Raw genomic sequence first — 26,289 nt, 5'->3', positions numbered from 1 at the left:
GTTGGTTAGCGCGTTAGTTCATTATCTAAATGTTTTGGGTTCGAATCATGGTGTCAGATGTCTTCTTTTTTTTTTCGATTTTTTAAATTTAAATATTGAACCAGTGTTATTTAAGCCATTTCTCACGTAGCGTTCGTTTTTCTGCTTTTTTTTTTTACTTCGCTTATCCACCCCCGACCACACACCCAAAAACGCCTAGGTACCCACCGATTTTTTAAATTTTAATATTGAAACAGGCTTATTTAAGCCATTTTTCATGTGTTCGTTTTTCTGTTTTTTCGATTTTTACATTTAACATTGTTCATTTGCCTTATGTTAGTTTTTTTTGTGTTTTTTTTCGATGTTTTGATTACCCCCCCCCCCGCTTAGGTTTTAACGTTCGTTTTTATGTTTTCTTTTTTTACTTCGCTTATAACAAACAAACTTGGTCATTGACCTCTATGTCGTCGTCATCGTAATGTTCTACGACTTCCGTGCGCGCACCTGTCAATTTGGTTCTTACTTAAATAAATTCAAACATCTTTCAGTAACTCATTCTGGCTGGCCGATTTTATTTTCAAACTTCGCCTCAGAGCTTCGGGTTCGATCCTACCAACGTTTACCCCCCCCCATGGTTTCTTTTTTATTTAACACCACACACACCTCCAAACACCCGGGCAACGCCGGGTATCCCCGCTAGTATTATATAAATCTTACCTATCTGTTTAAATGTACTTACATATGTATGTATGTCTGCCTAAAAGTTTCGACAGAGGCGACGGATTTTCATGAAATCATGATCCTTTTGAAGCTCAACCCTTCGGATAACAAATATCGAAAAATTGGCCAAAAACATTAATTCCTTCACTGGCATGTTTGCAAGTTATTCAAACCTCGCGTTGCATAAAAATGTTATTTTGACCGTCTATGATGTCACAATCACAGTAGGCGCATCGATAAGACAGTTCGTTTTTTCCCACCTCTTTTTCCTCTAGCGCATTATGGGTTCGAGCCTGCTTACTCCTTTTTTTTTTGGGCTCGCAATTTTTCTTCTTTTTATTTTTTTGCTCAAACAACACCCTTACACACACTTCCATTTTCTTTTCCGTCTTTGTGTTATGAGTTCGAGCCTGCCTGCCTACTACAACTTTTTTTTTTTTTGCTTAACACACACCTATAAACCCATCGGCAACGCCAGACACTCAGGCTAGACCTATATATAATAATTTAATTACAGAAATTCCCCTCTGGACCAAAATACCGTAAGTTTACAACAACAGATGTCACATTCAAATTTATTATGTTTACAGTATTAGCAACTATCTTATGTAAGTACAGAACAACATTTTAGACACATTTATTTGTTATAATAAAGTTCTAGATTAAATTCTTCATGGAGTGACATCATCACTATCGCAATAACCTACAAAGAAAATAATTCCCACATTTCCCCCTAATTACAAAGTCCCCCCACATCCCCATTCTACACCACATAAATTTACACACTTATATTGAGACCCTACCCTTCGTAATTGATCCGTAAACTCATAGACATAGCACTCACCTTCCATTCCTCAACACAAAAAAACAATAAGGTTTCGCCAGACATGTTAAAGGATTTCTGATTGGCTGATACGTGCCATTCTCCTATTCAAGAATGAAACTAATCCCAGTTTCGAAAACTATAAATTATTGTCTTAGCTTACCAGTAGAGAAGCGTGCATAAATCTAGATTTTTATGCAGATTGTGCACCCCAACTGAATGTAAACACAGAATTTATGTGAAATGTTAAACGGTAACCCCTTCCCCCCATCTCAACAAATAAGGAAAACATAGAAATGCTTCTGTGAACTGCTCGTGAAAATTTTATTGTTTTTTACTCCACTAAAAGGCATTAAAAACTACATAACAACACAAAAATTCCCTCCCTAAAGTCATCATGCATCTTGTGATAAATATGGATAACATTTCATATTTTTTTCCATATTTTTCTCAGTATTTTATTATTGAAATAAAACGAAACAATTTTATTTTATTTTTTTTTTTTCAGTTTTATTCGTTCGTTTTTGTTATTACTGAAATGAAACGAAAAAGCTTTGTTTCTTTATGTGTCCTTTTTATTCATTTTTTTTTGGGGGGGGGTTGCATTTGTTTATTTCTCTTTCATTTTTTAAGTAAAAGTGCAGTCTTTGAAATTACTTCTATTCTAGGTTCACAGTGGCGCTGAAAACGACAATAACGTTTAAAATTACAGAAAACAAATAGTTTCTAAGATATGATGAATTTATTATAAAATGTGGGGGGGAACACTTTTCTATATTAATTTAACATAAAATGAGCACCCAATTTATGGCCACATTTTTTGAGGATAGGGCTGGTCGTTTTGATAGGGGGAGTTATTTGGTAATTGTGGTAGACCAACACAAAATCAACCAACTGGCAAACATAGTTGTCGATAGTTGCAAAATCTTATTTGGTTTGCACCTTAATATTTTCCTTTAATATGACAACTTTTAAAGGTTTTCGGCTATGCTGAAAGCAAATATCACATTTAAATTTTCCGTTATAAGGTTATAATTGTTATAAGTGATCGCCATTGGTGCACTGAATAAAAGCATTAAAATACATTAAAGTACAAAATTTATCCAGGTAGGTAGAAGAGTAACTTATCTTGCCTTTGTCACTTTTTCTTTGTTGTCTTCTCTTAACAGAACTAACCAAAACGATGATTTGTTATTTTTCATTATTTTGCATGCACCTAATTTCTTTTATTACAGATTATTTTTCTACTTTATTTTTTATTGTGATGAAAAGTGAAATAATTGACACCAAGTGTTGCAGTAATTAAAAAAAAAGTTTTGTTTCATTTCCTTAGGATAGGATTTCATGTTTTCGTTCTTAAATAAATTTCTGCTTCTTAATAAAACTTTGAGACAAACTATTTTTAGTTGCAGAGGCCGGTAAGTAACCAGTCAACATTACCACAACTTCAATTTTTTTTTTATGCTTGCTGTCACCAAAACACTCTCCTCCCACAAATTATCAGCAGTTTTTTTTGTGTTTGGGGAAGGGATATATAACATTTTAAAAATCGCTTAAAGGTTATGCAGCCTATATTCTAAAACAAACATTTTGTCTTTATTGTGATTTTAAAATTTCATTTGTACTTAAAAGTAATCAATGTTGTTTTTTAATTTAAATTTTATTTAAAATCAAAGTTTTTGCTATTTATTTTATTATTTAAATTAAATTTAATATCAATCGTGAAAGTTGTTTCTAGTTTTGTCTCGTGTATAAAATAATTTATCTTGCTTTACAAAAATTTTTATTTTAATTTATCAAAAAATAAGGGAATATTACAAAGTCTGGCTTCAATTGTATTATTGTTGCTAATCACTTAGACATAACAAAAAACTAATAAGTTAAATGTAATACTAATAGTGATTGAAATATTAATTTGATGATAAAAAATAAACAAAAACTCATTTTAAGAAATTCTTTGTAAGAAACCACTTTAAATATACAATAGATAATGGATAGTTTTATGTATTTATAATTGTCTAATTTTTGTAGACGGTCTACTATATGGAATACAATAACTAGCCAGTTTTTATTTCCAATGCCACACAAATTACGTCCTATAACAATGGAGATTATGTGTATGTCTGTAATTGAAACTAAATCACTTCCTCTCTCATTTATTTCAGATGATTTTAATCATTAAGAACTTATATCTTATATTATTTGCATCGCTGACCTAATGTTTATTCTTTTAAGAGGAAAAATGCAATTCATACATCGAAAAAATAGAGGTTCAAATAGACTGCTTAGCATATTAAAAAAAACTGATTTTAATAATTTATTTACAAGTACTATTGATTTCTAATTGTTAGCTTTTATTTTAGTAGATATTATAAATATTAGTGCTGACAAACACGAGAGGAAGTCAATAACAAAAAAAAAACTGTAAACGGACTTTCCAAAAAGATAGAAAAGTCAAAATTTGTCAGAGTTTTGTTTTGAAAATAGCAGAAATTGTCAAGAAGTTATGATAAATTTTTACAGCACCACTTCATTTCGCATCTACGAATGTTCATATTTGTTATAAATGTAAATACCATGGTCTTCAGATTTTATCAAACAATTACAACAGCACTAGCATACTTACATTTTCTGCATTAAACAGACAATTCGTAATAATTACATTTAAAAAAAAAAATTTTTTTATTACATTTTCACCCCAAACAAGGCACATTGCCACTTTGGTGTAGGGGGCTACTATCAGGGCGCAGCAACTACTCGGGCACTATGTTGGGATTTGGGCAGCAAGATGTCGGTTCACGTTACACTTGAACTTCTGCATGTCAGTACAGTTAGGGAAACAGTGACTTGGAATGGAATTCCAGAGTCTAGCGATTCTGGGAAAGAAACTAATGGAGTAGAAAGATTTTTTATATCTAGGGATCTCTACTGTGTGGGGGTGGGATTTAGCTGCCTGTCAGGTTTGTCGAGGGTGTCTACGTCGTGAGGGCACAAGTGTCTGCAGTTCGTCAGAGCATACACCATTAAAATACTTGTAGAACAGGCAGAGGGATGCAACGTTTCGTCAATGGGACAGAGGCTGAAGCTTAGATGCCAGTTCAGGGCCTATCAGATTGGCGACTCTCTTTTGAACCTTGTCTAGGGAGCGAGAGACTTGCAGCAGATGCACCAGCCCAAATGTGACAACAATACCCCATACATGGGCGAATGGTGGCCTTATAGAGGTACAGGATACTTTCAGGTGTCAGTAGTTTTCTAGCACGGTAGAGAGAGCCTACCTTTTTCGCAGCGGCCCTGGCAATGTTTTCAATATAATTGTTCCAACTCATGTTTCTGTGAACGTTAGGCCAAGCAGTTTGAAAGATGTACTCTCAGATAGGGAGTCACTGGCCATTGCTATTGATGGCAGAGAAGGTTTCTTGTAGTTATTTAAGGAAACAAGTTTAGTCTTGGCAGCATTGAATGTGACCATCCATTTATGTCCCATTTCACTACAGATTGGAGGTCATCCTCTAGTGTTTTTGCCATTTCTTTAGATATGTGTTCATTTGTTTTCCTGTCATGCCTGTTATAGAGTGTGGTGTCATCAGCATATATACCCATCTCAGAGGCAGTTTTGTTGGGGAGGTCATTAATAAATATTAGGAACAATACAGGTCCAAGGATAGACCCCTGTGGCACTTCCGCATTTATATCACACTGTTTAGATGTACGACCGTCGAGGACAACCTGGATTTTTCTCTTATCTAGGAAGGATTTAATTATGTTAAGTATTCTACCAGTGATACCGTATGATTTAATTTTCCTGAGGAGACCCTCATGCCATACCCTGTCAAAAGCCTTAGATATATCTAGAGCTACCGCTCTGCCCTCCCCCGCTTTGTCCAGTGAATGGTATATATGTTCAGAGATTACAGTGAGGATGTCTGCTGTGGAACGGGCTTGTCTAAATCCATATTGTTTGTCAGTCAGAAGTTTAGCATCTGTAAGGTGCCGGGGACTAGAGCATGATTAATTATGGTCTCAAATATTTTGGCAAAAAGCGGGGAGGAGGCTAATGGGGCGATAATTTGATGGGTCAGTTCTTTCGCCAGAATTCTTGAATACTAGTACCACAGAAGCAGTTTTCCAACAGCCTGGAAAGCATGATTCATTAAGGCATTTGTTGTAGAGTTTGGAGAGAACTGGAGCTACTTCGGCTGAGCACTTTTTAATAGCACAGCTGGGATGAGATCAGGTCCACATGCTTTTGAAGTGTTAAGGTTTTTTATGATAGTGTGTACCTGAGATTGTCTTTGCGTGGCATCTGTCCGCAAAGGAAAGTCAGGCAGGGGGTGGTTGAAAGGGTCCAGTGTGGAGTTCGAGGCAAACCGGCTGGCAAGCATATTAGCCTTGTCGGTTGCTGAACAAACAACCTCGTGATTGTTGGTTAGTGGGGGAATTGTTGATTGCCCATTATTTACTACACTGTTGTAGATTTTCCAGAAGTCACGATTTCCTAATTTTTGTGCTTCGATGTGTTTTTAGTGGTTTCAGTAAATTCTCTCTTAGCTGTTGCTGTTTCTTTCTTAACATTACTTCTAGCTTCTATATACTTCTGTTTGTTTGAACATTTACTTGATTACTACAAAAACATTATTTAGAAAAATTTATAAATAATTTACTGAAACATTACTGCACTAAAACTATTCCATACATTTATTTATACCATTCAAATCTACAGATGTCCATTTCTACTACACGTAGTTACCATAATATTCAGGTTTCATCACACAATTAGAATATCATTACCATACAATTATAGCACTAAACACACAATTCATATTAATTACATTTATTTCAACTACTAAAACATTATTCATTTATAAAATAAATAATATACCAAAATATTTCTGCACTTCCACTATTCCATACATTTATTAATAACTGACATGCAGAGGTTCAAGTGTAATGTGAACAAACATCTTGCTACTCATCTCCCTTCATAATAGCTCTGCCACTTATGCCCCCGATAGTAGCCCCTACTTCAAAGTGGCACTGTGCCTTGTTTGGGGTGAAATTGAATAAAAAAAATTTTTAAACTACAGGACCTGGTAACTGGCGTTGCCCGGTGGAAGCCTACCCCCCTTGCAAAAAAAGTAAAGTACTGTTGTTGTTGGTGGCCACTGCCGTCCTTGAACAATTGCGGACACTGGTGGCCGTGGCCGAAATGTTATAATCTGGCTTTCACTGCACCAACTCCTCATGTTAAGAACAGCTTTTGGAATGGACATCCTGACCCTCCCTATGTTAAGAACGACTTTTAGAATAAACACCCCATATTGTAAGTGGATGTGTGGTTGTCAAAAAATTTGCCGGTAATGTAACTTTGATAATCACTGTCAGGATTCACACATGCAAATACTATGAACGAACAAAAAAATATGGTGGTTGCAGTGTCAGTTAGCCCGTGCGTACTAATCTAGCAGAAAGGTATGGTTCAGGGTGTGGTGTTTAGGTGGCAAAATACTCTCAAACTCTCTATCACTTAAAACGAACTAAATTCCTGTAGTCACCTGTACGTTAGTATGTAAACATGTAAACGGTATTGAAAAAAGGAAACACTATAAACAGAATGGTTTCTTTAAATAATAAGCAATGATTATTTATTTTGAACAATATATACAGAATTTTTTTTATATTATGAACAATATAAATAGAACAGTTAATAATTTGAAACAATGTAAACCTTTTTAAATTTTGATTTTAGACAACAGAAACAGAAATTTTAATTATTTTGCAAAGAAATATTGAAACATTGTTAATTAGGTTTGTAACCCATTTGCGTTTAAATTTATTTTAAAGCAACAGTTGAGAGAGTATGTTAAAACCACCAAAAAACGCATCAAAGCACAGAAATTAGGAACCCATGATTTTTGGAAAATCTACAGCAATGTAGTAAATAATGGGCAATCAACAATTCCCCACTATCCAATAATCATGAGGTTGTTTGCACGGCAACCGAGGAGGCTAACATGCTTGTTAGTCGGACTGTCTCAAACTCAACATTGGACCCTACAAACCACTCCCTCCCTGACTTTTCTTTGCAGATGGACGCCAAACTGCTTCTGTGGTATCACTTTACAAGAATTCTGGTGAAAGAACTGACCCATTAAATTATCGCCCCTATTAGCCTCCTCTGGCTTTTCGCCAAAATATTTTAGTTCATAATAAACCAAGCTCTAGTTCATCACCTTGCAGCTGCTAAACTTCTGACCGATCAGCAATATGGATTTAGGCAAGCCCATTCTATGGCGGATGTCCTAACTGTAATCTCTGAATGTATATACCATACACTGGACAAAGCAGAGAAGGGTAGAACGGTAGCTTTAGATATCTAAGGCTTTTGACAGATGGTGTTTTCAAGAAAATCAGATCATACGGTATCACTGGACGAATAATTAACATAATTAAATCCTTCTTAAATAAGAGAAGAATCCAGGTTGTCCTCGACAGTCGTACATCTAAACAATATGAGTGCCTCAGTTTTGGACCTTTATTATTCCTAATATTCATAAATGACTTCCCTGATAAAATCGTCTTTGAGATGGATATATTTGATGACACCACACTCTATAAAAGGCATGAAGGGAAAACAAATGAACACCTATCAAGCAAATGGCAGAAACACTAGAGGATGACCTCCGAGCTGTAGTGGCATGGGGACAAAAATGGACGGTAACATTCAATGCTGCTAAGACTAAGCTTGTTTTCTCTAATAATTACAAGAATCCTTCTCAACCACCAATAGCTATGGCTAAAGATACCTTACCTGAAAGTACTTCTTTCAAACTTCTTGGTTTAACATTCACAGAGAACACGAGTTGGAATAGATACATTGAGAGCATTGCCAGGGTTGCTGCAAGGAAGATGGGCTCTCTTTCTCTACCATGCTAGAAAGTTACTTATGGCTGAAAGTATCCTGTATCTCTACAAGGCCACCATTCGCCCATGTATGGAGTATTGTTGTCACATTTGGGTTGGTGCATCTGCTACTAGTCTCTCGCTCCTGAACAGGGTTTAAAAGAGAGTAACTAATGTGATAGGTCCAGAACTGTCATCTAAGCTTCAACCTCTGTCCCATCGACGAAATTTTTGCATTCCTCTGCTTGTTCTTTAAGTATTTTAATGGTGGATGCTCTGACGAACTACAAGCCCTTGTACCCCCTCGATGTAAATGCCCCTGACAAACCCAATAATCAGAAAAATCCCATTTCAACACAGTAGAGATCCCTAGATGTAAGAAAAACCTTCTACTCTAATAGTTTCTTCCCCAGAACTGCTAGACTCAGGAACTCCCTTCCGAGTTCCTGTATTACCAACTGTACTGACATGCAGAAGTTCGAGTGCAATGTGAACAGACATCTTACTGCTCAACTCCCTACAACTCCCTGCAACTTATGTCCCCGATAGTAGCCCCCTACATCAAAGTGGCACTGTGCTTTGTTTGGGGTGAAAATGGAATAAAAAACTTATTTCAAATACACAAAAGTATTTTTCAATATATATACATAAAAGCAAATAACAATTGTATTTTGCTTTGTGACCTATTTGCGTTTAAAAATAGAAACAAAACATTTAATATTAGTAATTACCTATGCGAGCCCTTAGAAAAAATACAGGAAAAAGTGTACTAAACATTAATATAGTAAACGAAGTATTATATTTAGGAAATAAATTTAAAAAAAAACAAAAAAAAAACAATTGGTTTGATTTAGGTTAAAATGATAGCGCCATGTTTGTCAATGTCCAGCATATCTGGTTTAAAATGATAGCAGCCATGTTTCTTAATGTGCAGTGTGTTCTTTTATTTAAGACTAGCGAGGGGTACCCGGCGTTGCCCGGGTGTTTGTAGGTGTGTGTGAAAAAAACAGGTTCTCGTGAAAAAAAAAGCCTTGACGACACAAAGTTGGAAAATAGTAGTGTGAAAAAAAAACAGGTGCGCGTTTTTGATTAACGTGACGGCGATAGGTATTCAGCAGTTAGCATTTTGTGCGGGACAGTTTTTAATGAGGTCAATAAATGGGTTTGTTTGTTTTTAAAAACCCGCTCCCCCATCTGATATGACAAAGTCAACATTGACCAAACGTTTACTGGCTCTGGCCCTGTGATTAGAGTCGAGTTTCGCTTTTTTTTATACCGAAAACTGAATGTAACGCGTGCCGATGCGGGAAATGTGGAATAATTAACGTTTGAAAGTCAATAAAATTAAATAGACAGGCGAGCTCCATGGTTAAGTGTGAGATATTACAATTTATAGATGATATAAAAAGTTTTAAGAAGTTGCGAAGCGAGTGAGCGCTTCCCTGAAAGAAGCCTTTTGTGGGCATCGAGGAAAAGCGTGCATACATACATACATACATTTTCGCTTTTATATATATAGAAGATGCATATTGCTGAATAAGTGATTTTTAATGTGCAGCCAATGAGAATAGCCAGAACAGATTGAAGAAGAAATTATTATTTTTGTAACTGGAAAAGGAAAGGCAATGGTTTGTGTATGAGTTTATGAACCAGTTTCAAAGTAGATAGGACAGTATATTTATATTGTGTATATTAGTTCTTGATGTTGCCTGGTGGTGGTATGAGGACTTTAGATTTAGAGGGATAAGTAGTAAGTACTTCCTCTAAAGATGTTGGTGATCATGATGATGTTTCTCCTAGAATGTAATGTAGGATTTTATTATAACGAATAAATGTGTATATAACGGCGTTCTAAAGTTACATAAGATGATGGATAATAGGCTAGACATAATAAATTTTTATGTGGCATCTGTTATTGCAAACTTATGGTAATTTGATCCAGAGAGGCATTTCTGCAATCCAAAATTTATTTTTTAAAAACTATTTCTTTTCACAAAGTTGATGCTATTTTTCATAAACAGCACATGCAATTTCTTCCCACTTCAGTGTTTTGACAATTTCAACAATTTCCACAAAACTGATAATTTACTTTAAAAACATCTTCAAAGTAAACCATACATGTCCTCTGATTTCTTCATTACGTTGTGACACAATGTTTATTTATTTCTTTTCTAAAATTTACAAAACAAAATCGACGTTAAACTGTTTTATACTTAATCTTTTCTACCGTAAAACTTTTAAGAACAAATCTTTCTATGCTATGGTAATTTTTACTTTTGTCCTCCAAATGTTTTAATTTTAGATTTTTTTCTCTACATTAAAACAGAAATTCTCATTATATATCATTTTCGATTCTGACATTACCTTTATTCAAATATCTCATAAGTCAGGAATAAATCTTTCTAAACTGAGCCAATTTTTATTTTCATTCCTATAATTCAGTTTTTCCTGTTAAAAAAAAACAAAAACATAAACACATAAAACTAAGCATGCTGTGATAATATGGACGTATTTCAGTTAAAATCTAGATATCCGTACTTCTGCAGTTTCAAAATAATAGCACGGTTTATGTAAACCGTTTAAAAAAAAAACGTTTAAAAAAAAACGTTTTAAAAAGAAAATTAAAAAGAACCCCACCAGACATTTTATGTGAAAGTACACAAAAGTTAACATGTTAACAATAGTTTATTACATAAGAACATTATTATTTTAGCACGGTCTGTAAATTGCAGAAGTACCAAATGTACTTTTGTAAAAAAAAACAAACAAACAATACAAGCATAATTCTCTTTTCATTTGTAAATATGGATATTTAAATATGGTAATTCTGCAATTCACGAACCTTGCTTCAATAATAACGTTCTTATTTAACTAGCCATTATAATTGCAATTCAGGACGTTAGTTAGAAATACATGAGAATCGATGTATAATGCATCCTTTGTTACAAATGAAAAGACATGTTAAATAATTTAAAAATATATTTTTCTTTTTGCTTCTGTTGACTTTAATATATACAACAAAGTGAAGACACGTATATAGCAGCAGCAACAGTTGTACGACAGCCACCCTATGCAAATGACTGAGCTGTGTGCGATGTGACGTCACAGCGAGGAAGAAGGAAAGAAAAAGATTGCAAAAAAAGAAAAACACGGCTGAGAAAGACAGAAATAGATGTGTTATACACGTGGATTGAGCGCGACCTGGAAAGACATGTCCTAAAAATGATCGGACAAAGACAGAATATCACGTGTTCAACACAACAGTTTTGTTAAGCACATTGGAGTACGAGAAAACTTTTGAACAAGAGATAAGGTGTCATTCTGGAAGTACCTGTTCATTTAAAGATACAGATTATTGTAGATTACTACATTTAGAGTATAATTGCTGAAAAAAATTTCATTTACTTTTACGGTGAGATGAATGGCAATAAGTTCATTATAAAATGAACACTGATTTTATCACTAGTGCAAGTCATATCTCTAATCTATCTATATATATAAAAGCGAAAATGTGTGTATGTATGTTTGTATGTGTGTTTGTGTGTCCGCTAAAAACTTTCGAGAGACACGACGAAAATTCAAAACTTGGTATCATATTGAAGCCCCATCTTTCGCACGAAAAATATCGAAAAATTGGCCAAAAACGTTCATTTTTTCACCCCAAAATCGACAATTTTCGACAGGGGGGGGGGTCAACAAAAACCGTCCCCTCGTGACGACGACCGGTTCTATACATGCGTCAGATGACGTCATGACCTGATTTACTTTAAATAGTTGAAGAACTGACCAAATTTCATGTACGTCACGTTAGCTCAGTTGGTTAGCGCGTTGGTACGTTATCTAAACGTTTTGGGTTCAAATCGTGGTGTGAGATATCTTCTTTTTTTTTTTTTCGATTTTTTAAATTTAAATATGAACCAGTGTTATTTAAGCTATTTTTCACGTAACGTTCGTTTTCCTGTTTTGTTTTTTTTACTTCGTACCCACCGATTTTTTAATTTTTAATATATAAACAGGCTTATTTAAGCCATTTTGCACATGTCTTTTTTTTTTTTTTTGTTTTAACGTTCGTTTTTCTGTTTTCTTTTTTGTTTTTTTGATTTTTACATTTAACATCGTTCGTTTGTCTTATGTTAGTTTTTTTGTGTTTTATTTCGATGTTTTGATTACCCCCCCCTCCCCGCTTAAGTTTTAACGTTCGTTTTTATGTTTTCTTTTTTTACTTCGCTTATAACAAACAAATCTGGTCATTGACCTCATTTGCTGAATAGCTATTGCTTACGTCGTCATTGTCACCATAACGCTCTACGACTTCCGTGCAGGCATCTGTCAATTTGGTTCTTACTTAAATAAATTCAAACATCTTTCAGTAACTCATTCTCGCTGGCCGAACGGTTCATGTTTTTTTCACATTTTATTTTCAAACTTCGTTTCAGGGCTTCGGGTTCGATCCTAGCCCCCCCCCCCCCGTTTTTTTTATTTTATTTAAGAGCACACAAACTTCCAAACACTCGGGCAACGCCGGGTACCCCTGCTAATTTCTATATAAAAACAGAAAAAAACAATGTTTACCTATCAGTGTCCATTTTGAATGAGTATCAGATTAATTAATTAATTAATAATCTTAATTAGTGCATGAAACATTGTCACATATGTTCACAAACAAATTTAATTTGAAAGAGTATGTTTAGTAGCAGATGTCAGTAAAAAATCTCGGCCACGTTTTGAAAAGTCTAAAAGTGGCGTACAAGAGTAAAAAAAGGTAAACCATCACATTTGAATGAGTTGATAGCTTCATGGTGCCTGCTAGCAGCACTTTCGTTAAGCAAGAGTCAATCATCGGCTTGCATACGAGTTAGGGGTGGGATGGAGAGCTCAGAATTTAATCTATGACGTTATAAAGAATAATCGACCAACCATAACGAAGTTACAGAGTTGGCTAACCGATTTAGCTAATGATATAATAAAGGGTATATTTTTAAAAACAAAAAAATGTCTTGTCCATTTTAAATATTTCTTTCAGCTCACAGACTTAGGTTGCTGTTCGATATAGCAATAATTAAGAATCTCATCCATGGATGAAGACAAAAGCAGAGAAGGCACTTACCAAAAGTTTGGATCAGCGGTGTCAATACCAAAGTTCTACAGATCTTTAAACAGGACATGATCATAGAACGAGTAACAGAATAACTAATCAGAACTCATGCAAATCAAATCAAACCGTATTTAGTGCTGAGTCACTCAGAATACAACAGGGGTGAGTCCGCTGGCTAACACTATCATACCTCCTCTCTGTCTCCCTTCCTTTTGCCTCTTTCCTCTGTCTCCCTTATTTGTCATTCGCCACCCCCAACTACTTCTCTTATCATTTGCATTTTATTTGCTTTATTTTTCCTTCCTCCAAACATATAAAGCATTTATGCATGGATGCAACATAACAAAACAGCAATAGCATCAGAGTTTTAATTGCATATAAGACCACTAGGAATAGTTCACATTACAGATCGTTTATGATGTCATTAAGGATCATCTGTGGTAGTAACAAATAAAATTAAAGATTTATTTTCTCTCGCGAATTAATACCCTTTCTGATTGAATTGGGCACACACTAGCCAATCGGTATGCAGAGCACATTGATTCCATCTGTCTACTAAGGAATTTCTTTATCCCTTTTGGGAATCACTATCAGTCAGCAAAGAGAACCCAGCAAGCATTAAAGAAAGACCTCTCTCCTTTCTCTCCCATCCCTGTCAACTTGACATTCCAGCATAGACGACCTTTGCTAAAGAAAACTACTGGCTGACCTGTGACTACCAAAAGACTCATTAGTCTTCTTTTTTTTTTTTACTCTTACACAGTTCAACTGTTTGCCATTGAAAGAAACCATTTTATTGTTGCTTTTAAAAAGGATTTTGTTTTTCATTCCATGCTACGTGTTTGACTAATTAAATTAAGACATACTTGAAGAAGACCAGAAGTCTAAATAATTACAATAATATAATATTATTTGGATTTTTAAATCCTATCGAATGAAATGGAAATTTGTTTTGCTTAGAGCTTTATTTTAATATATATATATATATATATATATATATATATATATATATATATATATATATATATATATATATATATTATACAACATGTTTATTTGGAAACACAATCATTTAAGAAAATTTTCAATCATGTTGAAACTGCAGATGTCCAGTTTGACAAAAATGTTCACATATATTTCTGGTAAAAAATAAGAATTTACTTACCTATTTGTTAGAATCTGGTTGTCAATATGTGGAGCTTATGTCTTCTGCAGAATCCTCTGATATTTATTAATTGATAATAAAAACAACATATAGCTGTGGTTAAGTAGATGTGTGTGTATATATATATATATATATTAGCGTGTGATGTGAACAGTTCTTTGTCCAAGCAAAGGTGCTAGTCCATTCATTGCATGTTGAAAGTTGATAATCTTGTTATAGAGGGTCATGAGTTGAAAGTTCAGACTGACAAGTGCATTCGTACTTTTCCAAGCTTATGATTAATTAGTAACATAAAAACACAGATTTTAAGAACTGAATAAATAAACAATTATACAGTTAAGAATTGAAATAAATCAAAGTCTTGGTCATCATTTCTTTCTTCAGCTGATGAATTTTCTCGCTGCTACTTTCTTTTCGTCATTCCTGAAAATCTTATTGCTTGCAGAGTTGAAAATTACAGAAGTCGTGGTGGTAAAAACTACGGTAACAGCAATTTCTATTTCAAAAAGTTTGGTGCCTATTCTTCCTCTTTTATAAATATATTGGTGTAAAAAAAAATTATCTTTGTTTTTTTGTTTTTTTTGTAATGTAAATGTTATGAATTGTATAAATAAGATGCAACTAAATTTCTTGCAATTAATTGTAAATTGATAATAAAATTATCAATTCAAAAGAGAGTATGCCTGATTTGTAGGTTATGTAAATTGTATAAGATGATTATCCCTCTCCCCCAATACCACCCATGGAATCATTAATAAAAATTCAACCATATTTGATACAAACAAACTTCAATCTATGGTTTGTTCACCAAATTTTTGTGATATCATTTACTTCCTTGCCAAAAAGTTAAATACAAGCTCAGGTATGGTTTTGAGAAGCCAGCATATTAGGATACGCGTGCTCTGGCCTACAAAAAATGCCTGAACAGCCCTGTTGGCATCCTCCATTAAAGGTGCCTCAGATGATTATCAATGAATTAGCCTCTTCCTAGAAGGCAAAGCCTCAGAAGTGAGCCTTCTAGAACTGACTAGAACATAGTACAACAGCAATAAAGCCACTGTCATTTGTATCAACTGTTCAATGATATGTGGGGACATTTTAGTGATCGTCTCATCAGTAGGAAATATGAACCTGGATGAGCTTAACACTCACAAAATCTTATTTTTCCTACTCATCCCTGTTTTTAATCTACAGGGTTATAGCAAATATAATATCTATTAAAACATTTCCCAGGCTATTCTTGAACTGAAGAGAGCAATCACACAGATTAGCAGGTTAGGGCTAATAATGGATTGTGTCAAAGTTACTGATAATTTTGCATGTTGTATGCATCTATGTTTATTATTGAATGACCATAAAACCAAAACTATCAACATTCATGACTGAAATGTAGTGGACGTGTTAGGCATAGACCAAAGTTTATTTGTATGAAATATGGTTGGATTCCAGAAAGGATTGAACATTCTTTTAAGGATTCCATACCGGCATTTCCTGATGAGTGGAGAGGTTGTTACTCTATATAAAGATGGTGTTGTGTTTCACATTATTTAGAAATAATTACTCATACTTAAATTTATTGTAGGGATCATCTAGTTGAATTATGTGGGAAATGTTTTACATTATATGAATTATTCAACACCATTTCTGTTGGAAGAATGGATTTAACAAGAAATTTTAATCAAATTGGAGAAGTAGAATGTACAAAAAAAGTAATTTCATGGTTCTCCTTTGTAATTTTCATTGAATAAAAAACGAACTTAACACAATGACATTATAAGCATTTGATCACAATTACAATAATCACATCTATTGCAAAGGAATGTAAACAAGGTGCGCATTTTTTTTTCATTTTTTTTCATTTGTGTTCTTTTTGAAGAACTTTTCAAGCAGAAAATGTTTCAGTCCAGTTCAAAATTTCTTTCTTGTATAACAACAGTAACAACTTTCCAAGAGCAAAAATTATGAACGCATGCATAAAAACATAAATAAATAATATATATATATATATATATATATATATATATATATATATGCATATATATATATATGTATATTTCATTGAAATAACATGTATGGCCGTGGGATATATAAGTGAAAAGAAATGTATTGGAAGAGAAAAAGAGATATTAATCAAATCCAAAGCAAAATGTAAACTTGTGCATCATCTGTTTGAACTTTCCAATCTGTAAACTTGTATAAACATTTAAGATCTTTTTTTTTTTCTATTATTATTTTTATTATTTGATCGGCTGATCTGTTAAACAAATACCAAATTTCCGATGATAAAAGAGAAGAAAAATTTGGTTTCTGTAATAACATTATGTTCTTCAGTTGTCTTGTTCTGCTGGAAACTAATATTTTAACCATTGTGTATTGCATGGATGTGGTGTGTTTTCATCCTGTAACCAAAGGAGGATAATTTTTTTAATTTGGTGTTATTTTTCTATTTGCCTATTGAAAAGGCATTGTTTAATTCAGATGAAATATTTTCACCCTCCGTCATAAAAGCAGGCATCATTTTCTACAATAGTGTTATCCAACAGTTATTTTATTATTTCCATTTTAAATATCATAAGCTCAAGAAGAAACAATCACAAACATTTGCATCTACTGATATTTAATTGAAGCAATGTTCTTTGCACAGACAAGTTTGGTTGGTGTTATTTAAATTTTTTTTAATATAGTAAATAGAGATCACAAACAGTGAATCTATTTCATAGTCAGGATTACTGCACATAAATATTAAACCCAAATCGACTGTTATACAAATTCACCACAGCATCTGAAATACAGAAAAAAAAAAAAAAAAAAAAGAAACGAAAAATAATTAGATACCGTTTTTTTTTTGTTTTTGTTTTTTTGTTAATTTATATGCATGGTAAAAATTATCTACATGTAAAAGTTATTTTTTAATTTGTAATTTTTTTAAACAAAATTCTATGTTTTATTTTTAATTAATTTAATTTTATGAACACTATTTTCTTATAAATATCATTTTATGTACTTGGATTATTTTATGAAATGTCTGTTTCGATTTCACTGAAATGCTCATCCATTCTTTCTAGTTGATTATAAAAACAATTCACAATAAATACAATGTTATCTCCCTTGCACCATTATTGAATGACATTTTCATCATCATATTGGATACATTTGAACGTTTACAAGTTGTTAACAACAAAATTATTAACATATAGTCATGACATTCAGTTTTTTTGTTTTCTTTTTACTAGTAAAGTTTAACGTCTACACATTAATTCGGGTTATTATTATTAACATTATACTATATATCAAAGAAGGCTCAATGAAAAGTATAGCGTAATTATAAGTATGTCAATTTATACAAATGTTTCTGCTGCAATTCCTTTAGAGAAGCAGCGTCATTGGGCCAGTTCTTTTACAATGAAATGAGATTTTGAATAGTCATCCTTTTATACAATGTCCTCTTGCTATTTCAAAAGGAATAGAAAAATCATAATAAAGAAGAAGAAGGAACAAAAGAGAGGGTAGAGTAAATGGGTTGTCTCTCACTCCCCTTAACCACTCAATCCCTTTTCTTTTGTTCTTTTACAACAAACTCTTTCTAACTAATAAATCACCCATTTGCCGTTTTGATCAAAACTAAAGACAGGCAGGTCGACCTCTAAATAGGAGTGGGATTTAAGTGGAACAAAGTTTAGAGGATGAAGTTTAGAGAGTGAGTAGTGTCCTTCTAAGACTTTGATCCTAGTCTGAAGGTGAAGAAAGTGTGGGATTTTCTTGTGGTCATGAAGGCAAAAAAAAATAATCACTTAATTATGTTAAGAATAATCCATGATAATGATAAGTAAATTCAACAAGAAAAATGGGTAAAGACATTGTTTACAATGAAACTATGCAACAAGGTTATTTCCCATTAACTATTCGTTGAACTAAAAAGATTTAATTGAAGGATAAGTTTATGTGTCCAACAGTTCGTTGTTTGTACGTACTCACTAAGACATAAATCTGTTTTGCTCTCCTCAAGCTTTTGTTTATTTACTTTTATTTTTTAATCAAATTAATGTTTCTTTTTTAAATTGCTCTATTTTAAGATTATGAAGTTGTTTTTGTTTTGAGTGGTGGTCAAAAACGTATGGTAAGTCGAGACAAATTTTTAATTTTTAGTAAAGAAAAGGAAAATGTCATATCTTGACGGATCATCAAAATTCAAAGTGCATCTCTGAGGGGACCTCTACTGAATACAGCTCACTCATTTTGAATACAGTTGGAACCATTTTCTTCTGAAATTTTGGAATATGCATAATAGCAGGTAACAAGCTATCCACGTAAAATGTTATGAGGAGATATAATATTTTATGTATCAGTTTTCAGTATTTACTTTAACAGTGCTCAATATGTGAATAGAGCTAGGTAGTAAGTTATGAAAATATGTATAGTAATTAAGCTATACAAAATTTTCCATTTTCTATCTGCTATAAGGACTTGTTACGCTGAAACTGATGAGTCCTTATTGGGATGAAATCGGGAAAATTTTGCAGAGCTTAATTGCCATATATATATATATATATATATATATATATATATATATATATATATATATATATATATAAACACACATTTTATTTTTTATTACCGTTTTTTTTCTGTTCAGTTACATTTTTGTTTCATCTACACAACCGTTTTTTGGCCGTTATGTAGCCTCCTCAGACTTTACAGAAAAGTTCGTTTATGATGGTATTCATTCCACCATAAACGAACTTTTCTCTAAAGTCTGAGGAGGCTACATAACGGCCAAAAAAACGGTCGTGTAGCTGAAACAAAAATGTAACTGAACAGAAAAAAAAAGGTAATAAAAAATAAAACGCATATTCGCTCTACAACAGTATTGAGCACTTTCTCCAGGTTTTTATTACTTACAATTTCTACTATATATATATATATATATATATATATATATATATATATATATATATATATATTTCATGACTTACTATACACACACATATGTCTACTGGAGAAATTTGAAAGCCTACTAGATACTATCCTCGAGTGGCTAATGTCTCTCTATACATGGGTTTGTCAGTACAACCTGGCATGAGGATATTTTACCTACAAGTAAACAGTGACTAAATATTCAGAATCACATAGTATTTGCAGCTCAAATAAGATTTTCTTAATATGGCTAGTCTACACTAGCTTTTACAAGGAATAGTACACCTTCTAAAAGTGATGTTGCCTATAGTAACAGTACTAAGCTGGATACTCCATTAGACTAGATGAATTCTTGTCTTGGAATACAGTAAGACCAAGAGACTACAAAAAAAGATTTACTATAATATATTTAATCGGTCAATTGTGGAAAGGAAAATTAACATTCTTAATTTCTTTACTACCTTAGTATTTCAGGGGTAAAGGAGATTTAATGGAATATCTGAATATCTATGTATCTCATACAGAGATCAAGTATTAGCCCCTAGGAAGGAGGCCCTCTTCACAGTGTATAAGGAGATATTCATAATTGTACCCTATTTCCCAAAGAGGACAGATATAACATATGAGAAATATTTGGAATCAAGTCTCCCCTTGCTGTTATTTAAGATCATTTGAAACTATAACAGCAAGTTTTAGTCTTCCCTCCATCAAGGTCAGAGGTTTTGGGGGAAAAAACAAATATATATATATATTTTTTTTTTTTTTTTAATCACAAAAATATATTTACTTGTTTTTTACATCATAAAAAATATATTTTATTTTTATTATCAAAAATTATTTAAATATTATGAAACTATTTCATTTTTTAATAGGATAAATAACTTTATCAGATTGATAATAGGTAAAGCCGAATCAATTGTTTTGAATTTAAATATTTTCTTAGACTGTAATATAGACTTAAAAATTTGTCAACAGTTAATATTTTTAAAATCAGTTGGGTTAGAAGCACTACAAGAAAACAGATCTATTTTTATTATTTGATGACAAATTGTTTTTCCAGAAACTTCATAATATTTATTGAAGGGTTGGGATCGCTTTTTTTTTTTTTTTCTTTTCTACAGAAAGTTTATAAACACTGATTACTGATTTCTGCTTGACAAATTAGTGTTAGATGATTAATATTTATGAATTCCGCCAATCTGGACTGACTTTTCAACAATTTATTAACTAGATTATCCAATTGTCATCAGGTTAACAAAATGTAAACAAATAAAAACAACAAGTATGAATATTCTTGTGTGTGTGTGTGTGCGTTCATATATAAGTAACCTTGTCTGTGTGTATGTATGTGAAGAAAAATCTCTGCCAAACTACTCTGTCAATTTTTGGTGTACAGACTTGAAACTTGATATCTAACGAATTTGGACATGTAGAATAAATTCGATTTGGTTTTTAGTAAAAATAAGTGCTAAGGGGTCAAAATTGAAAAATATTGGAACTTGGCAGGTGTAAAACGACTAAGCATGTTACTTCTATGCATGCGCAAATATACATTTTTTTTTAATTTCTATATGCATATGGACTTAACTCAGATGATAATGAATAATGCAGGAAAGGTATATGTTTTGGTTTTGATTCAAGCTGATGGCACCCAAGTCACATTTTAGCTTCTTGTATAACTTTTGAAATCGCCATTATATATTGGATACAATATAATAATCAATTGAGAAACATCTATCATGTACAATATATTCGATAACGCACTGTTATTTCTACATATGGAATAGATAAACACTATCCCTATGATAGAATCACAGATCAAATAAGTCTGAGCCTGGTGTTGCAACATGCATCAACAAAAGCATAAAATATTACAACAAACAAATATAGAAACTGTGCGGCTCAAAATGAATACCTTAGTGTCATGATCGGTAGGGGTTTTTTTGATAACCAACATGGGGTACTTTGTCAACATCCTGCAAATATTGGCTTTTCTTATTTTAGGTAACATAATACAACAGACCAAATGCGAATAAATATAATTAGCACAATCCAAAACCTACAAAGAGGAAGAAATAGACCACAAAGCAAATTAAACTAGTAATGAAGTGCTATCACAAAAGAAACCCTCACACACAAAGGTTCCTTTGCACATATAGAACATAATCTGGAAGTAATGCTATTGATTTTCCAAATAACCTATTTAAAATATCAATGAAACTGGTATAATTAGAGTATATCGCCTAAAGATTTTTCAGTTTTAAGCTACAACCTAATTGAGTCAATGTAATGCAGATGATAATATACATAAGATGAAACCATAGTCAAACGTACTGGTCTAATATGCACCCTCAGCTTCTATATTTCATTCAAGATATTCATAGCAAGAAGTCATCTTCTACCTTCCTGTGCCAGAGTTTCTTTTTGATAACTTTCTGCCCGCAGGGTACGTTGCCACATAATGGCTTCCCTGCAGACTACAACATGGTCGTCTTCAAATTCGATGTCAACAAATACTTGCCATAAACGTCTTTATAAGAATTCAAACGTTTTTCATTTCATTTATAATTTTCAATCTTCTTATAATATTTTTCATTATAATGGAATACTATTACAAATTAACTTCCACACAAAGAAGCTTCCATAGAGAACATAATCCAGAGGTTATTTCCAAATACTCAATGTATACACAAACACACACTAGGAGAATATTCATACCTGTGAAGAGTAAATAAAGCACGAAAAACTTTGATAGTCATCTGACGATTAGTTCACAGCATGAAACCTATGGTCATTACTGATTAAAAAAAAAAAACATATACTTTATTCAATTTATTAAAGAAATGATATATTGAATGGAGAATAAAATGAAACAGAATAGAAACTCACCATTTTTAGTTCACATTATTCTATTAGATAAAATGTTCATTCATGAATGAAATCCTCTTTTTTTGTTGCAGATACAGCAACCAGCTCTTTTTGATTTGTTGGTGTTTTGTGCTATCTTTACAATTACCTACTTTTTAGGCCAATAGGTGCAATCAAAGCTAATATGTTTTACTTGTATATTTGTTATTATTTATTGAAGACGCATTACATTGCATGTCTTCAAAATATGTTTGTGTTGAATGCTTTGTTATTATTTAATTGTTTAGTGTTAGAAATTATGTGCTAAGTGAAGTTTTCAATCATGAACTGACATTTTTCCTTCTTTTTTTTCCACTAAACTTTTTTTCTGTTTAAAGTCAAATTATGTACAAGAAGACAAATGAAATGCTTGACATTACTTTTTATAACAGGAATAAATTGCAGACTTTTTCAAACAGTTATCAATTTGGAAAGGAATCAACTATTATCAGAGCAGATAGATCTGTTTACCTTTCCGTGTCAAAAATCACTTTTAAGATTAAATAATATTTACATATAATTATTAGCACAATTATTACAATATGTAATGTGGATTTTGATTTTAAAAAAAAGAGAGAGATTTAAAATTACATTGTTTTTATCAAATTGATGTTTTAAGATGTCATGTTTCATTGGTTATATTGGAAGTAGTATTTGAAAATTATGTTTGCTATCTGAATATAGAGAGATATGTGACAAGTGTGTATGGGTTTTAAAAGTCCAGTATCAAACTACGGTGCTCATTACAATGTGAGAAAGTGGTCAAACCTGTAGAAAAAGAGAAACAAGAGTGATAAATCAGTAAATACACACATATTATCTTAGAAGTAGCGGTACAAGTGTCTTTGTTTTTTCTGTTTTAAATTCATAATCATTTACTTTTAAAAACATGTTATCAAATTCTATGATATTCTGTCAATCTATAAAATAATTTGCAGAACACATTACAAGATTCCTTCTTTGGTGGCTACAATATAGTTATCTTCAAATCTAATGTCAACAAACACTTGTTATAAAACTTCACCATAAATCATCAGATTTTATTAATTTTTTTTATTAATTATTTGCTGCCCTCTAGGAGTAATCTTTATCATTCAACTGACAATGTATCATTAACACTTATCCTCAAGTGGCTTTTATTCTTGATAAATAATTGTCTTATTAATTTTTAACAGTTTATGAAGCACTTCTAAAGATTCTCACAAACAAATCGAATAGGCGCGTTGCCATTTGCAATTGTTTAGATTACATTATTGATTAGACCATGGAAATTCCACAGTTGCCTATTTACCATTTCCTTTCATCTTACTATAAAAATATTTATTAGCTAAACTTGTTTTACATATTTATTCTTGTAACAAGTTCAATCTTCCCCCTGCAAAACATTCATAACAAACACTCGTCTAACTATTATAACTGTCAATAATTTTCATTACTCTCTATTAGTACCTAAAAACTAAACGAAAATTCCATGAGCAAAGTTTCTTTCCTAGAACTGTCCTTCTCTGAAACACAATACTGTGGGGCTTCTTTCCAGCTATCTATAACATTATCACTTTCAAATCTAATGTAAATAAGTTCTTGTTGAGCCGTTGTCTTACTGTCTATCTAACATCCTCGGATCTTGATAAGCAGTGACCCCTAGTTGAAAAAAAAAAAAAAGTAAATAACTCTTACTGTAAAAAACAAGTGTCATCTAAATATCCTTTTTAAATAAATGAAACAGATGTCACTTGAATCGCCGGTGATAGAAATTCTATGGTGGTTTATTTGAATTTCGTAAAATTCATTTTAAAATGAGTAGTTTACATTTTTTAATGACATTAGAATATCCTTAATTACTTTTTTTGTATTTCATTATTGGTGATCAGACAATAGTTATGAAAGATAACAACACGTGTACAAAGATACAAACATATCATTATAAAAATCAGATGCTATTACAGGTCAATAAACATTGATTTTGGTCGATAAATGTATAAATTAAAATCGAAAAAGTCGATTTTTGAAAATTAAAATAAAATTCTAAATTTAAATAATTTGAATATTTTTGATATGCCTCATTTCTATACAATGTGTATTAGAAAACATTTTTACAATCATTAAGATTACTTAGTTTTGTCTAAATAAATGTTAACAACTGCATATATATGTTTATTTTCTATTGTTTTTGTTAGTTTTAAAACTAACAAAAACAATAGAAAATAAACAAATAAATAAATTAAATAGACATGAATACACATAAACGATCACACATATATGTATGTATGTATGTATATATATGTGCATATATGTGTGTACACATATGTATATTTATATTTATAAAAAAAAAAAGAAAACGTCTGCCTTAAACCACTAAACTAGTTTTAAAACAGATCCTTTGTTCGATAAAATGCATGCCCATTGGCTGATAGGAAGGGGTGCGGTAGATACTAGAAAGCTGATTGGCTAACTAAAATCCTCAACAGAAGAGGACCATATAAAAACGATAAACAACCACAGAATTCGCGCATAAGCCTGACGAATCCTAGAGTGGATGAAATGCCGAATATTCAGTGTAGCTTAATCGCCATATATATTTTATAAATTACTACATTACTATATATATATATATATATATATATATATATATATATATATATATATATTCAGTTTCTTTGCATTTTACACAAATTAAGATATATTTCCTTTAAAAACATAATGCTGCAACAGTACTGACAGAAGAAGCATGTAATATTTAAACATTAACAGAGAAATTTAGTCAAAATTAGGTTAAAAACTGATTCAGCTAACTCAAATAAAATATTAAATTACTGTTAAATAATCTTTAATAAATCAAAGTAGCATTAACAGTGCCGACTCCAAGAGTTTATTGGCGCAGCAAAGTATATGACACAGATGAAGGGAGGCGACTACTATTCATAAATACATCAGTGTGTTGACATTTTTTAAATTGCCAAACATCAGAAAATTACAGATTTTTCCACAACTTTTCTGCATTTATTAAGTAAATTGCATATTTTATTATAAAGAATATACATTTCCAAATTCAATATCATCGCAGTTTTCAAAAGGGTAGAAGTTTTGCAGAATTTCAATTTTAGCCATATTAACACACATGTATCATGTTTGTTTCATACGCTGTTACTGTGAAAATTGATGATATAAAATTTTTCAGGTAATGATGAGACGAAAACTCATCTGAGTAGACCTTCAGGGCAGTATTGAAACCGTCTCTTTTGACTCAGTGCTTTCCATTATTTGGTATGTGTAGGTGTAGTTAGATAGCGTCAGTTCTGAACAATATATATATATATATATATATATATATATATATTTTAAATAAAAAGATTTTATTTACTTACCTAGTTATGGATCCATGCTTAGACATCCGATTGACAAACATCATGTCTTAACTTGTTCGTAAACATTTTCTTCTCTGCTTATTTAGTTTAATTATTTGGATAAACTGACTTATAACTTAAGTAAATATAAAATTAGTTTGAAAAGAGTAAATAAATTCAATTCAATAAATATTATGTTACTTATTAACATTAATAAATAGCACTTCATACTTTCAACTTCAACAGGCATTTGAACCAGGTTTTTAAATAACTAATAAATCCAGTTGCAATATTTTATCTGTTGTGAAGTGTATTTCACTCTTATCCAGTTCATTATAAATCGCTAGTTTCATGTGCTGATTTTTTTTTATTATCTCATCTTGCTATGCTATGCCTTAGATATTTTGATTAGTAAATTTAAATATTCACGAAATATTAC

At 32.0% G+C, this 26,289-nt stretch overlaps 1 long non-coding RNA gene across 1 annotated transcript; it reads right to left on the bottom strand.

Moving 5' to 3' along the window:
- Positions 1 to 17,343: 17,343 nt before the first annotated feature.
- Positions 17,344 to 26,285, bottom strand: LOC145242044 (uncharacterized). Its single transcript, XR_013862643.1, has 3 exons — positions 25,872 to 26,285; positions 22,489 to 23,274; positions 17,344 to 17,467 (listed from the first exon to the last, which is right to left on the bottom strand). It is a non-coding gene; the product is annotated as an uncharacterized LOC145242044 (long non-coding RNA).
- Positions 26,286 to 26,289: the final 4 nt, after the last annotated feature.

Source organism: Euprymna scolopes, chromosome 21 (assembly GCF_053919585.1).
Source record: "Euprymna scolopes isolate OS-2025 chromosome 21, ASM5391958v1, whole genome shotgun sequence".
Classification (NCBI taxonomy): domain Eukaryota; kingdom Metazoa; phylum Mollusca; class Cephalopoda; order Sepiida; family Sepiolidae; genus Euprymna; species Euprymna scolopes.
This window is presented reverse-complemented; position numbering and strand designations above follow the sequence as displayed.